The 13,075-nt window shown below is 50.6% G+C and overlaps 1 protein-coding gene across 1 annotated transcript in view; it reads right to left on the bottom strand.

Annotated features, from left to right (window-relative positions):
* Nucleotides 1-13,075, bottom strand: part of LOC115121536 (ras-related protein Rab-14) — a 61,072-nt gene that overhangs the window by 19,510 nt on the left and 28,487 nt on the right. The gene's annotated exons all lie outside the window — the stretch shown is intronic.

The raw sequence follows: 13,075 nt of genomic DNA, 5'->3' as shown, positions 1-13,075 counted from the left end.
GAGAGAAGCGACGAGAGAGCGAGAGACGAGAGAGAGAGAGAGAGAGAGCGAGAGACACGAGAGAGAGAGAGAGAGAGAGAGAGCCACGAGAGAGAGAGAGAGAGAGAGAGAGAGAGAGAGCCACGAGAGAGAGAGAGCGAGAGCCACGAGAGAGAGAGAGAGCGAGAGCCACGAGAGAGAGCGAGAGCCACGAGAGAGAGCGAGAGCCACGAGAGAGAGCGAGAGCCACGAGAGAGAGAGCAAGAGCCACGAGAGAGAGAGAGAGAGAGAGAGAGACGAGAGCCACGAGAGAGAGACGAGAGAGAGAGAGAGAGACGAGAGAGAGAGAGAGAGAGAGAGAGAGAGAGAGAGAGACGAGAGAGCTGGCTGATCTAACAAAAGAGGTGAGAGAGCTCCAAAAAGACAGGCAGAACAGTAATAACCATCTGACCACACTAAGAGAGGAGCTGCAGGAGAGAAAGAGAACATAGGACAGGCTGCAGGAGCAGCTAGATCACCACTCTTTGACCTGCCCTCATACAGCAGAGGAGCCCAGATCAACCAGCCAGGCTTCCCCAGCCCTGCCTGCTGCACCCCTCCTCCCCAACCCACAGAACAGCCTCCCACTGACAGTGGCACCGGCACAGACCTGCCACAACCCAGCTCCAACACCCACCAGATCCCACTCTACCCCCTCCAGTCCAGAAGAAACACTGGCTGACATCATCCTATTGATGGACTCAAATGGGAAGTTTGTTCAGGAGAAGAAACTTTTCCCTCGACACAAAAGGAGAAAGGTGTGGTGCCCAACAGCGCAGAGTGCCAAGGAGCTGCTTGATATGGCCCATCTCGGGTCGCCAAGTCACATAATCATACATACCGGAAGCAACGACCTGCGTGCTCAGCAGGAGAGGGTGGCGACTTCACTACAGGGAGTGATTGAGAAGGCCTCTGCAATCTTCCCCAACTCAAGAATCGTGGTGTCAACCCTTCTACAGAGGAAGGACTTCCACCCTGCCACAATCCAAAGAATAAACGCCAGCCTATCCCGGGACTGTGCCCTGCGACCCAATGTACACCTGGCCCACCATCCCACCCTCGATTTGGACTGTCTCTATGACCATGTTCACCTGTACAGGGAGACAGCCCCCATCCTTGCCAAGACTCAAGGACGTTGCTTTAAACCGCAGTCCGACCTCGCACCCATGAACAGCCGAGCAATCTCCACCCCGCCAAGATCACTGAGACAACACCCCGGACCACCCAGCCACGACCACAGCACGACCAACCTCAATGCACACCACAGCCAGCGCAGCACAGACCACCCCAGCCCAGCTTCAGAGCCACCCAGACGAGGCCTCCCACCCCCCTGCACCCCACCGCAGACCCACACTTGGAGGAGCCACAGCCGAGCAGGCAGAGCTACGCACAGGCTGTGAAAGGAGCAACTGGCCCAGCCCCCACCAACCAAATGAGTGACATTAAACAAATTCTGAGTCTACTATGCTCACATGTGATAGGCAGAGGGTCATGGTAAGATGAGCACAAGAACTCCACCATCCACACACTACACCCACCCAAGCGCATGACACAAATTCTTAAATGATAAACAAATCACATTTGTATAATAAGAGTTTACTTTAATAGAAAAATCTTATTTTAATAGGTCTTGTTGGATTGTGAGTGTTTGTCTAATTTTGAAGGTAAAGAAAAATAAATAAAAAGTTACGAAATCTTTTTACGTTGCATGTTGGAATTTACAAGAGTTGAAGTCCTCTGCTTTTGGATGAAAGAGCAGAAACCCAGACTTCCTGAAAGAAATTGATGTTGATATTGTAGTACTACAGGAAACATGGTGCCGAGGTGATGTTCCCACTGGCTGTCCACTAGGTTATAGGGAGATAATCCTACCATCCACTAAATTAAAAGTAAATCAAACAGGGCAGAGACTCAGGGGAAATGCTACTAAACACCTACCAGAAAGCAACAACCTTTCCCTCCCCACATACCCCCACAGAAACAACTATGACAAAGTGAAAAACAAAAACGGAGTACAGCTCGTGAAGCTCTGTCGAACACTGGGTCTGTACATAGTCAATGGTAGGCTGAGAGGGGACTCTTTTGGTAGGTACAACTACAGCTCTGTGGAACACTGGGTCTGTACATAGTCAATGGTAGGCTGAGAGGGGACTCTTTTGGTAGGTACAACTACAGCTCATCCCTTGGCAGCAGCACTGTATACTATTTCCTCACCGACCTAAACCCAGAGTCTCTCAGAGCCTTCACAGTCAGCCCACTAACACCTCTCTCAGACCACAGTAAATCACGGTGTATCTGAGAAGAGCAGAACCCAACCATGAAGCATCACAGCCCAATAGATGGGAGTTTATTTATTTATTTTTTATTTCACCTTTATTTAACCAGGTAAGCAAGTTGAGAACAAGTTCTCATTTACAATTGCGACCTGGCCAAGATAAAGCAAAGCAGTTCGACACATACAACGACACAGAGTTACACATGGAGTAAAACAAACATACAGTCAATAATACAGAAAAAAAAACCAAGTCTATATACAATGTGAGCAAATTAGGTGAGAAGGGAGGTAAAGGCAAAAAAGGCCATGGTGGCAAAGTAAATACAATATAGCAAGTAAAACACTGGAATGGTAGTTTTGCAATGGAAGAATGTGCAAAGTAGAAATAAAAATAATGGGGTGCAAAGGAGCAAAATAAATAAATTAATTAAATACAGTTGGGAAAGAGGTAGTTGTTTGGGCTAAATTATAGGTGGGCTATGTACAGGTGTAGTAATCTGTAAGATGCTCTGACAGTTGGTGCTTAAAGCTAGTGAGGGAGATAAGTGTTTCCAATTTAAGAGATTTTTGTAGTTCGTTCCAGTCATTGGCAGCAGAGAACTGGAAGGAGAGGCGGCCAAAGAAAGAATTGGTTTTGGGGGTGACTAGAGAGATATACCTGCTGGAGCGTGTGCTACAGGTGGGAGATGCTATGGTGACCAGCGAGCTGAGATAAGGGGGACTTTACCTAGCAGGGTCTTGTAGATGACATGGAGCCAGTGGGTTTGGCGACGAGTATGAAGCGAGGGCCAGCCAACGAGAACGTACAGGTCGCAATGGTGGGTAGTATATGGGGCTTTGGTGACAAAACGGATTGCACTGTGATAGACTGCATCCAATTTGTTGAGTAGGGTATTGGAGGCTATTTTGTAAATGACATCGCCAAAGTCGAGGATTGGTAGGATGGTCAATTTTACAAGGGTATGTTTGGCAGCATGAGTGAAGGATGCTTTGTTGCGAAATAGGAAGCCAATTCTAGATTTAACTTTGGATTGGAGATGTTTGATATGGGTCTGGAAGGAGAGTTTACAGTCTAACCAGACACCTAAGTATTTGTAGTTGTCCACGTATTCTAAGTCAGAGCCGTCCAGAGTAGTGATGTTGGACAGGCGGGTAGGTGCAGGTAGCGATCGGTTGAAAGGCATGCATTTAGTTTTACTTGTATTTAAGAGCAATTGGAGGCCACGGAAGGAGAGTTGTATGGCATTGAAGCTTGCCTGGAGGGTTGTTAACACAGTGTCCAAAGAAGGGCCGGAAGTATACAGAATGGTGTCGTCTGCGTAGAGGTGGATCAGAGACTCACCAGCAGCAAGAGCGACCTCATTGATGTATACAGAGAAGAGAGTCGGTCCAAGAATTGAACCCTGTGGCACCCCCATAGACTGCCAGAGGTCCGGACAGCAGACCCTCCGATTTGACACACTGAACTCTATCAGAGATGTAGTTGGTGAACCAGGCGAGGCAATCATTTGAGAAACAAAGGCTGTCGAGTCTGCCGATGAGGATGTGGTGGTTGACAGAGTCGAAAGCCTTGGCCAGATCAATGAATACGGCTGCACAGTAATGTTTCTTATCGATGGCGGTTAAGATATCGTTTAGGACCTTGAGCGTGGCTGAGGTGCACCCATGACCAGCTCTGAAACCAGATTGCATAGCAGAGAAGGTATGGTGAGATTCGAAATGGTCGGTAATCTGTTTGTTGACTTGGCTTTCGAAGACCTTAGAAAGGCATGGTAGGATAGATATAGGGAGTGCAAAGAGTACAGACATCTACCAAAAAGCAATTAGTAGCCAAAACATACAATCTCTCCTGGACAACTTTTTAGCCTTACCATTCTCCTACAGCAATGAAGGTGTACATTTGGCTGTTTGGAACATAAACTTTATATTTGACAAAAATGAGCCTCCTTGGCTAATTTAAAGAAGCATAAGAGCAAACCAGAAATAACAGATAATGAAAAATGGTTTGATAATGATTGCAAAACTCTAAGAAAGTCATTGAGAAATATATCTAATCAAAAACACAGAACCAGACAACAAAAATATAGGCCTTCAATATGGGGAAACACTGAAGCAATACAAACACACCCTAAGAACAAAAAAGGAACAACACATTAAAAATCAGCCGGATGGAATTGAGGAATCCATAGAATCAAACCACTTCTGGGAGAATTGGAATAAATTAAACAAACCTCATGAGGAATTGGCTATACAAAATGGGGATATGTGGAGAAATCACTTTACAAACCTCTACAGCAATATAACAAAGAGCCCAGAACAAAAAGATCTACAAGAAAAATGATCATACAACAAACCACATTTACACCCTCCACACTCTAATTGATAAACAAGTAAACCAAAACAAAGGAAAAATCTACCCGTGTTTTGTAGATTTCAAGAACGCATTCGATTCAATTTGGCACGAAGATCTTTTTTATAAACTAATAGAAAGTGGTATTGGAGGGAAAACTGTACACTAAAAACAAATGTGCGGTTCAAATTGGCAACAAGCAAACAAAAAAAAAGACTTCTCTCAGGGACGGGGAGTGAAACAGGGCTGCCCAATAAGTCCAACACTACTTAACATCTACATTAATGAATTGGCAAAAACATTAGAAGAATCGGCAGCACCTGGTATCACCCTACACAAGACTGAAATCAAATGTCTGCTGTAAGCAGATGACCTGGTGCTGCTGTCTCCCACTAAAGAGGGGTTACAGCAGCACCTAGATCACAGGTTCTGTCAGACCTGTTAACCTAAAAAAAAAAAAATATATATATATATATATATAATGATATTCCAAAAAAGGTCTGGAAATAACAAATATGACAAATATAAATTCTATTTGGACACAATTATATTAGAACACACCAAAAACTACACATATATAGGACTAAATATCAGCAACACAGGTAGCTTTCACATGGCTGTGAATGAGCTGAGAGACAAAGCAAGAAGAGCATTCTATGCCATTAACCTCTTCAACCTATGGGGGCGCTATGTCATTATTGGATAAAAAAAACTTGCCCGTTTTAAGCGCAATATTTTGTCACGAAAAGATGCTCGACTATGCATATAATTGCCAGCTTTGTAAAGACTGACGTTTTCAAAACTGCAAAGATATTATCTGTGAGTGCCCCAGAACTGATTTTACAGGCGAAACCAAGATGAAACTTCAAACAGGAAATGAGCAGGATTTTTGACGCTCTGTTTTACTCTGGTCTCCTTATATGGCTGTGAACGAGCTTATGCGCTCTGCCGTTCGTCCAAGATGTCTGCAGTATTGTGACGTATTTGTAGGCATATCATTGGAAGATTGGCCATAAGAGACTACATTTGCCAGGGGGCCGTCCGGTGTCCTTTGTCTAATTTGGTGCGTAATTCCCAGTGGCAATTATTTTACCATGCGATACAGAAGGAGACTCATACTTCCAGGAACGATACATCATTGAAGAGATATGTGAAAAACACCTTGAGGATTGGTTCTAAACAACATTTGCCATGTTTCAGTCGATATTATGGAGTTAATTTGGAAAAAAGTTTGGCGTTTGGATAACTGAATTTTAGTTTTTTTTTGGTAGCCAAACGTGACGCACCAAACGGACCGATTTCTCCAGCCCAAAAAATCTTTCAGGAAGAACTGAACATTTGCTATCTAACTGAGAGTCTCCTCATTGAAAACATCGGAAGTTCTTCAAAGGTAAATGATTTATTGAATGTTTTTGCTGGTTTTTGTGAAAATGTTGTCTGCTAATGCTAAATGCTAACGCTAAATGCTAAATGCTAAATGCTAGTTTGCTATGGTAGAGAAGCATATTTTTGAAAATCTGAGATGACAGTGTTGTTAACAAAAGGCTAAGCATGAGAGCTAGCATATTGATTTCATTTCATTTGCGATTTTCATGAATAGTTAACGTTGCGTTATGGTAATGGACTTGAGGCTGTAGTCATGATACCGGATCCGGGTTGGCTCGACGCAAGAAGTTAAAAGGAACATCAAAATCGAAATTCCCATTAGAATCTGACTCAAAATGTTTCAATCAGTTATAGAACCAATTGCTCTATATGGCAGTGAAATATGGGGTCCAATCTCTAATAATTTATTTACCAAATGGGACAAACATCCAATTGAAATACTGCATGCAGAGTTTTGCAAGACTGTATTGCAAGTGCAAAGAAAAACTCCAAATAACGCATGTAGAGCAGAATTGGGCCAATACCCCCTCATTCGAATAGAAAAAAGAGCCATCAAAAAACAAGTGACCCCAAAACATTCCATCACACAGCTCTACAATGTCAAGAGATGAAACAAGAGAAGAGTCCCCTCAGCCAGCTGGTTCTGAGGCTCAGTTCACCAACCCAAACCAACCCCATAGAGCCTCAGGACAGCACTCAGAAAATCTGGCCCAACCAAATCATCACAAAACAAAAATAAATATATATCACCTGTTGGAAAGACACCACAAAAAATCTAACTAAACTTCAATGCTATTTGGCTCTAAACAGACAGTACATGGTGGCAGACTATCTGACCACTGTGACTGATAGAAAACTGAGGAAAACATTGACTAGGTACAGACTCAGTGAGAACAGTTTTCAGTCATGTTGACACTGGTCCACTACCATTGCTTTAATGTATTGTTGTTCTCATTAATATTGTTGTTGTTGTTAATGGTAATCCCATGTCCACTACTACTATTATTATTGCTGTTGGTCCCACCATTTATTTATATATAAATATATATTTTCATTTGATTTATATTTTTCGATATGTATACTTTGACAATGTAAGTAATAATGAACTTGCCATGTCAATAAAGTCATTTGAATTGAGAGAGCGCGAGAGAGAGAGAGAGACACACAAGGCGAGAGAGAGAGAGACACAAGGCGAGAGAGAGAGAGACACAAGGCGAGAGAGAGAGAGACACAAGGCGAGAGAGAGAGAGACAAGGCGAGAGAGAGAGACAAGGAGAGAGAGAGAGAGAGACACAAGGCGAGAGAGAGAGAGAGAGAGAGCGAGAGACAAACAAGGCGAGAGACACAAGGCGAGAGAGAGCGAGCGACATACAAGGCGAGAGAGAGAGACTCACACAAGGCAGGCGAGAGAGAGAGCGAGCGAGAGACACGCACAAGGCAGGCGAGAGAGAGAGCGAGCGAGCGAGCGACACGCACAAGGCAGGCGAGAGAGAGAGCGAGTGAGCGACACGCACAAGGCAGGCGAGAGAGAGCGAGCGAGAGACACGCACAAGGCAGGCGAGAGAGAGAGCGAGCGAGCGACACGCACAAGGCAGGCGAGAGAGAGAGCGAGCGAGCGAGCGACACGCACAAGGCAGGCGAGAGAGAAGCGAGCGAGAGACACGCACAAGGCAGGCGAGAGCGAGCGAGAGACACACAAGGCAGGCGAGAGAGAGCGAGCGAGAGACACACAAGGCGAGAGAGAGAGAGAGCGAGCGAGAGACACACACGGCGAGAGAGAGAGAGAGAGCGAGCGAGAGACACACACAAGGCGAGAGAGAGCGAGCGAGAGACACGCACAAGGCAGGCGAGAGAGAGAGCGAGCGAGAGACACGCACAAGGCAGGCGAGAGAGAGAGCGAGCGAGAGACACACAAGGCAGGCGAGAGAGAGAGCGAGCGAGAGACACACAAGGCGAGAGAGAGAGAGCGAGCGAGAGACACACACGGCGAGAGAGAGAGAGCGAGCGAGAGACACACACGGCGAGAGAGAGAGAGAGCGAGCGAGAGACACACACAAGGCGAGAGAGAGAGAGACAAGGAGAGAGAGAGAGAGAGCGAGCGAGAGACACACACGGCGAGAGAGAGAGAGAGCGAGCGAGAGACACACAAGGCGAGAGAGAGCGAGCGAGAGACACGCACAAGGCAGGCGAGAGAGAGAGCGAGCGAGAGACACGCACAAGGCAGGCGAGAGAGAGAGCGAGCGAGAGACACACAAGGCAGGCGAGAGAGAGAGCGAGCGAGAGACACACAAGGCGAGAGAGAGAGAGCGAGCGAGAGACACACACGGCGAGAGAGAGAGAGAGCGAGCGAGAGACACACACAAGGCGAGAGAGAGAGAGACAAGGAGAGAGAGAGAGAGAGAGAGAGAGACACACAAGGCGAGAGAGAGAGAGACACAAGGCGAGAGAGAGAGAGACACGGCGAGAGAGAGAGACAAGGAGAGAGAGAGAGAGAGACACAAGGCGAGAGAGAGAGAGAGCGAGAGACAAACAAGGCGAGAGAGAGAGACTCACACAAGGCAGGCGAGAGAGAGAGCGAGCGAGAGACACGCACAAGGCAGGCGAGAGAGAGAGCGAGCGAGAGACACGCACAAGGCAGGCGAGAGAGAGAGAGCGAGTGAGCGACACGCACAAGGCATGCGAGAGAGAGCGAGCGAGAGACACGCACAAGGCAGGCGAGAGAGAGCGAGCGAGAGACACGCACAAGGCAGGCGAGAGAGAGCGAGCGAGCGACACGCACAAGGCAGGCGAGAGAGAGAGCGAGCGAGCGACACTCACAAGGCAAGCGAGAGAGAGAGAGAGCGAGCGAGCCGCACAAGGCAGGCGAGAGAGAGAGAGCGAGCGAGAGACACGCACAAGGCGAGAGAGAGAGCGAGCGAGAGACACGCACAAGGCGAGAGAGCGAGCGAGCGAGCGACACGCACAAGGCGAGAGAGAGAGCGAGCGAGAGACACGCACAAGGCGAGAGAGAGAGCGAGAGACACACACAAGGCGAGAGAGAGAGCGAGCGCAAGAGACACACACAAGGCGAGAGAGAGAGCGAGCGCGAGACACACACAAGGCGAGAGAGAGAGAGCGAGCACAGACACACACAAGGCGAGAGAGAGAGCGAGCGAGCGAGCGACACACACAAGGCGAGAGAGAGAGGCGAGCGAGCGACACACAAGGCGAGAGAGAGAGCGAGCGAGCGAGCGACACACACAAGGCGAGAGAGAGAGCGAGCGAGCGACACACACAAGGCGAGAGAGAGAGCGAGCGAGCGACACACACAAGGCGAGAGAGAGAGCGAGCGAGCGACACACACAAGGCGAGAGAGAGAGCGAGAGAGAGCGAGCGACACACACAAGGCGAGAGAGAGAGCGAGAGAGAGAGCGAGAGACACACACAAGGTGAGAGAGAGAGAGCGAGAGACACACACAAGGTGAGAGAGAGAGAGCGAGAGACACACACAAGGTGAGAGAGAGAGAGCGAGAGACAAGAGAGAGAGCGCAAGAGACACACAAGGCAAGAGAGAGCTAGAAACACAAGATGAGAGAGAGAGAGAGAGAGAGAGAGCAACACACAAGATGAGAGAGAGAGAGAGCGAGCGAGCGACACACACAAGGCGAGAGAGAGAGCGAGCGAGCGACACACACAAGGCGAGAGAGAGAGCGAGCGAGCGAGACACACACAAGGCGAGAGAGAGAGCGAGCGAGAGACACACACAAGGCGAGAGAGAGAGCGAGCGAGACACACACAAGGCGAGAGAGCGAGCGAGCGAGACACACACAAGGCGAGAGAGCGAGCGAGCGAGCGACACACACAAGGCGAGAGAGAGAGCGAGCGAGCGAGCGACACACACAAGGCGAGAGAGAGAGCGAGCGAGCGAGCGACACACACAAGGCGAGAGAGAGAGCGAGCGAGCGAGCGAGAGACACACACAAGGCGAGAGAGAGAGCGAGCGAGCGGCGCAGAGACACACACAAGGCGAGAGAGAGAGCGAGCGAGCGACACACACAAGGCGAGAGAGCGAGCGAGCGAGCGACACACACAAGGCGAGAGAGAGAGCGAGCGCAAGAGACACACACACAAGGCGAGAGAAGCGACGAGAGACACACACAAGGCGAGAGAGCGAGCGAGCGACACACACACAAGGCGAGAGAGAGAGCGAGCGAGCGAGCGACGACACACACAAGGCGAGAGAGAGAGCGAGCGCAAGAGACACACACAAGGCGAGAGAGAGAGAGCGAGCGAGCGAGACACACACAAGGCGAGAGAGAGAGCGAGCGAGAGACACACACAAGGCGAGAGAGAGAGCGAGCGAGAGACACACACAAGGCGAGAGAGAGAGCGAGCGAGCGAGACACACACAAGGCGAGAGAGAGAGCGAGCGAGCGACACACAAGGCGAGAGAGAGCGGCGAGCGGCGACACACACAAGGCGAGAGCAGCGAGCCGACACACACAAGGCGAGAGAGAGAGCGAGCGAGCGAGCGACACACACAAGGCGAGAGAAGAGCGAGCGAGCGAGCGACACACACAAGGCGAGAGAGAGAGCGAGCGCAAGAGACACACACAAGGCGAGAGAGAGAGAGAGCGAGCGAGAGACACACACAAGGCGAGAGAGAGAGCGACACACACAAGGCGAGAGAGAGAGCGAGCGAGCGAGCGAGCGACACACACAAGGCGAGAGAGAGAGCGAGCGAGCGAGCGAGCGACACACACAAGGCGAGAGAGCGAGCGAGCGAGCGAGCGACACACACAAGGCGAGAGAGCGAGCGAGCGAGCGACACACACACAAGGCGTAGAGAGAGAGCGAGCGAAGAGACACACACACAAGGCGAGAGAGAGAGAGAGAGCCAGCGAGAGACACACAAGGCGAGAGAGAGAGCTTAGCGAGCGGCAGACACACACACGAGAGAGAGAGCGAGCGAGCGAGCCACACACACAAGGCGAGAGAGAGCGAGCGAGCGCCACACACACAAGCAGAGAGAGAGCGAGCGAGCGACACACACAAGGCGGAGAGAGAGCGAAAGGAAATGCAGCGAGAGACACACAAAGGCGAGAGAGAGCGAGCGAGCGAGCGAACGACACACAAGGCGAAGAGCGAGCGTACGAACACACACACAAGGCGAGAGAGAGAGCGAGAGACACACACAAGGCGAGAGAGAGACAGCGACACACACAAGGCGAGAGAGAAGCGACGACGAAAGCGACACACAAGCGAGAGAGCGAGCGAGCGAGCGACACACGCGAGAGAGCGAGCGAGCGAGCGAGCGACACACACAAGGCGAGAGAGCGAGCGGCAGAGCGAGCACACACTAAGGTAGAGAGAGAGCGACGCAGAGACACACACAAAGGCGAGAGAGAGAGAGCGAGCGAGAGACACACACAAGGCGAGAGAGAGCTTTAGCGAGAGACACACAAGGCGAGAGCGAGAGACGGCGAGAGACACACACAAGGCGAGAGAGAGAGAGAGAGAGAGACGACAGCGAGAGACACACAGAGCGAGCGAGAGACACACAAAGGCGACGGCGAGAGACACACAAGAGAGAGAGAGCGAGCGAGAGACACACAAAAGGCGAGAGAGAGAGAGAGCGAGCGAGAGACACACACAAGGCGAGAGAGAGCGAGCGAGAGACACACACAAGGCGAGAGAGAGCGAGCGAGAGACACACACAAGGCGAGAGAGAGCGAGCGAGAGACACACACAAGGCGAGAGAGAGAGCGAGCGAGAGACACACACAAGGCGAGAGAGAGAGCGAGCGAGAGACACACACAAGGCGAGAGAGAGAGCGAGCGAGAGACACACACAAGGTGAGAGAGAGAGAGAGAGCGAGAGACACACACAAGGCGAGAGAGAGAGCGAGCGAGCGAGCGAGCGAGAGACACACACAAGGCGAGAGAGAGAGCGAGCGAGCGAGAGACACACACAAGGCGAGAGAGAGAGAGAGAGCGAGAGACACACACAAGGCGAGAGAGAGAGAGAGCGAGCGAGAGACACACACAAGGCGAGAGAGAGAGAGAGAGAGCGAGCGAGAGACACACACAAGGCGAGAGAGAGAGAGAGCGAGCGAGCGACACACACAAGGCGAGAGAGAGAGAGAGAGAGCGCGAGAGACACACAAAAGGCGAGAGAGAGAGAGAGCGAGCGAGAGACACACAAAAGGCGAGCGAGCGAGAGACACACACAAAAGGCGAGAGAGAGAGAGAGCGAGCGAGAGACACACACAAAAGGCGAGAGAGAGAGAGAGCGAGCGAGAGACACACACAAGGCGAGAGAGAGCGAGCGAGAGACACACACAAGGCGAGAGAGAGCGAGCGAGAGACACACAAGGCGAGAGAGAAGCGAGAGACACACAAGGCGAGAGAGAGAGCGAGCGAGCGAGCGAGCGAGAGACACACACAAGGCGAGAGAGAGAGCGAGCGAGCGAGCGAGAGACACACAAGGCGAGAGAGAGAGAGCGAGAGACACACACAAGGCGAGAGAGAGAGAGCGAGAGACACACACAAGGCGAGAGAGAGAGAGCGAGAGACACACACAAGGCGAGAGAGAAGCGAGACACACACAAGGCGAGAGAGAGAGAGCGAGAGACACACACAAGGCGAGAGAGAGAGAGCGAGAGACACACACAAGGCGAGAGAGAGAGAGCGAGAGACACACACAAGGCGAGAGAGAGAGAGCGAGAGACACACACAAGGCGAGAGAGAGAGAGCGAGAGACACACACAAGGCGAGAGAGAGAGCGAGAGACACACACAAGGCGAGAGAGAGAGAGCGAGAGACACACAAGGCGAGAGAGAGAGCGAGAGACACACACAAGGCGAGAGAGAGAGCGAGAGACACACACAAGGCGAGAGAGACACAAGGCGAGAGACACACACAAGGCGAGAGAGAGAGAGCGAGAGACACACACAAGGCGAGAGAGAGAGAGCGAGAGACACACACAAGGCGAGAGAGAGAGAGCGAGAGACACACACAAGGCGAGAGAGAGAGCGAGCGCAAGAGACACACACAAGGCGAGAGAGA

Source organism: Oncorhynchus nerka, linkage group LG4 (assembly GCF_034236695.1).
Source record: "Oncorhynchus nerka isolate Pitt River linkage group LG4, Oner_Uvic_2.0, whole genome shotgun sequence".
NCBI classification, from domain to species: Eukaryota; Metazoa; Chordata; class Actinopteri; order Salmoniformes; family Salmonidae; genus Oncorhynchus; species Oncorhynchus nerka.
This window is presented reverse-complemented; position numbering and strand designations above follow the sequence as displayed.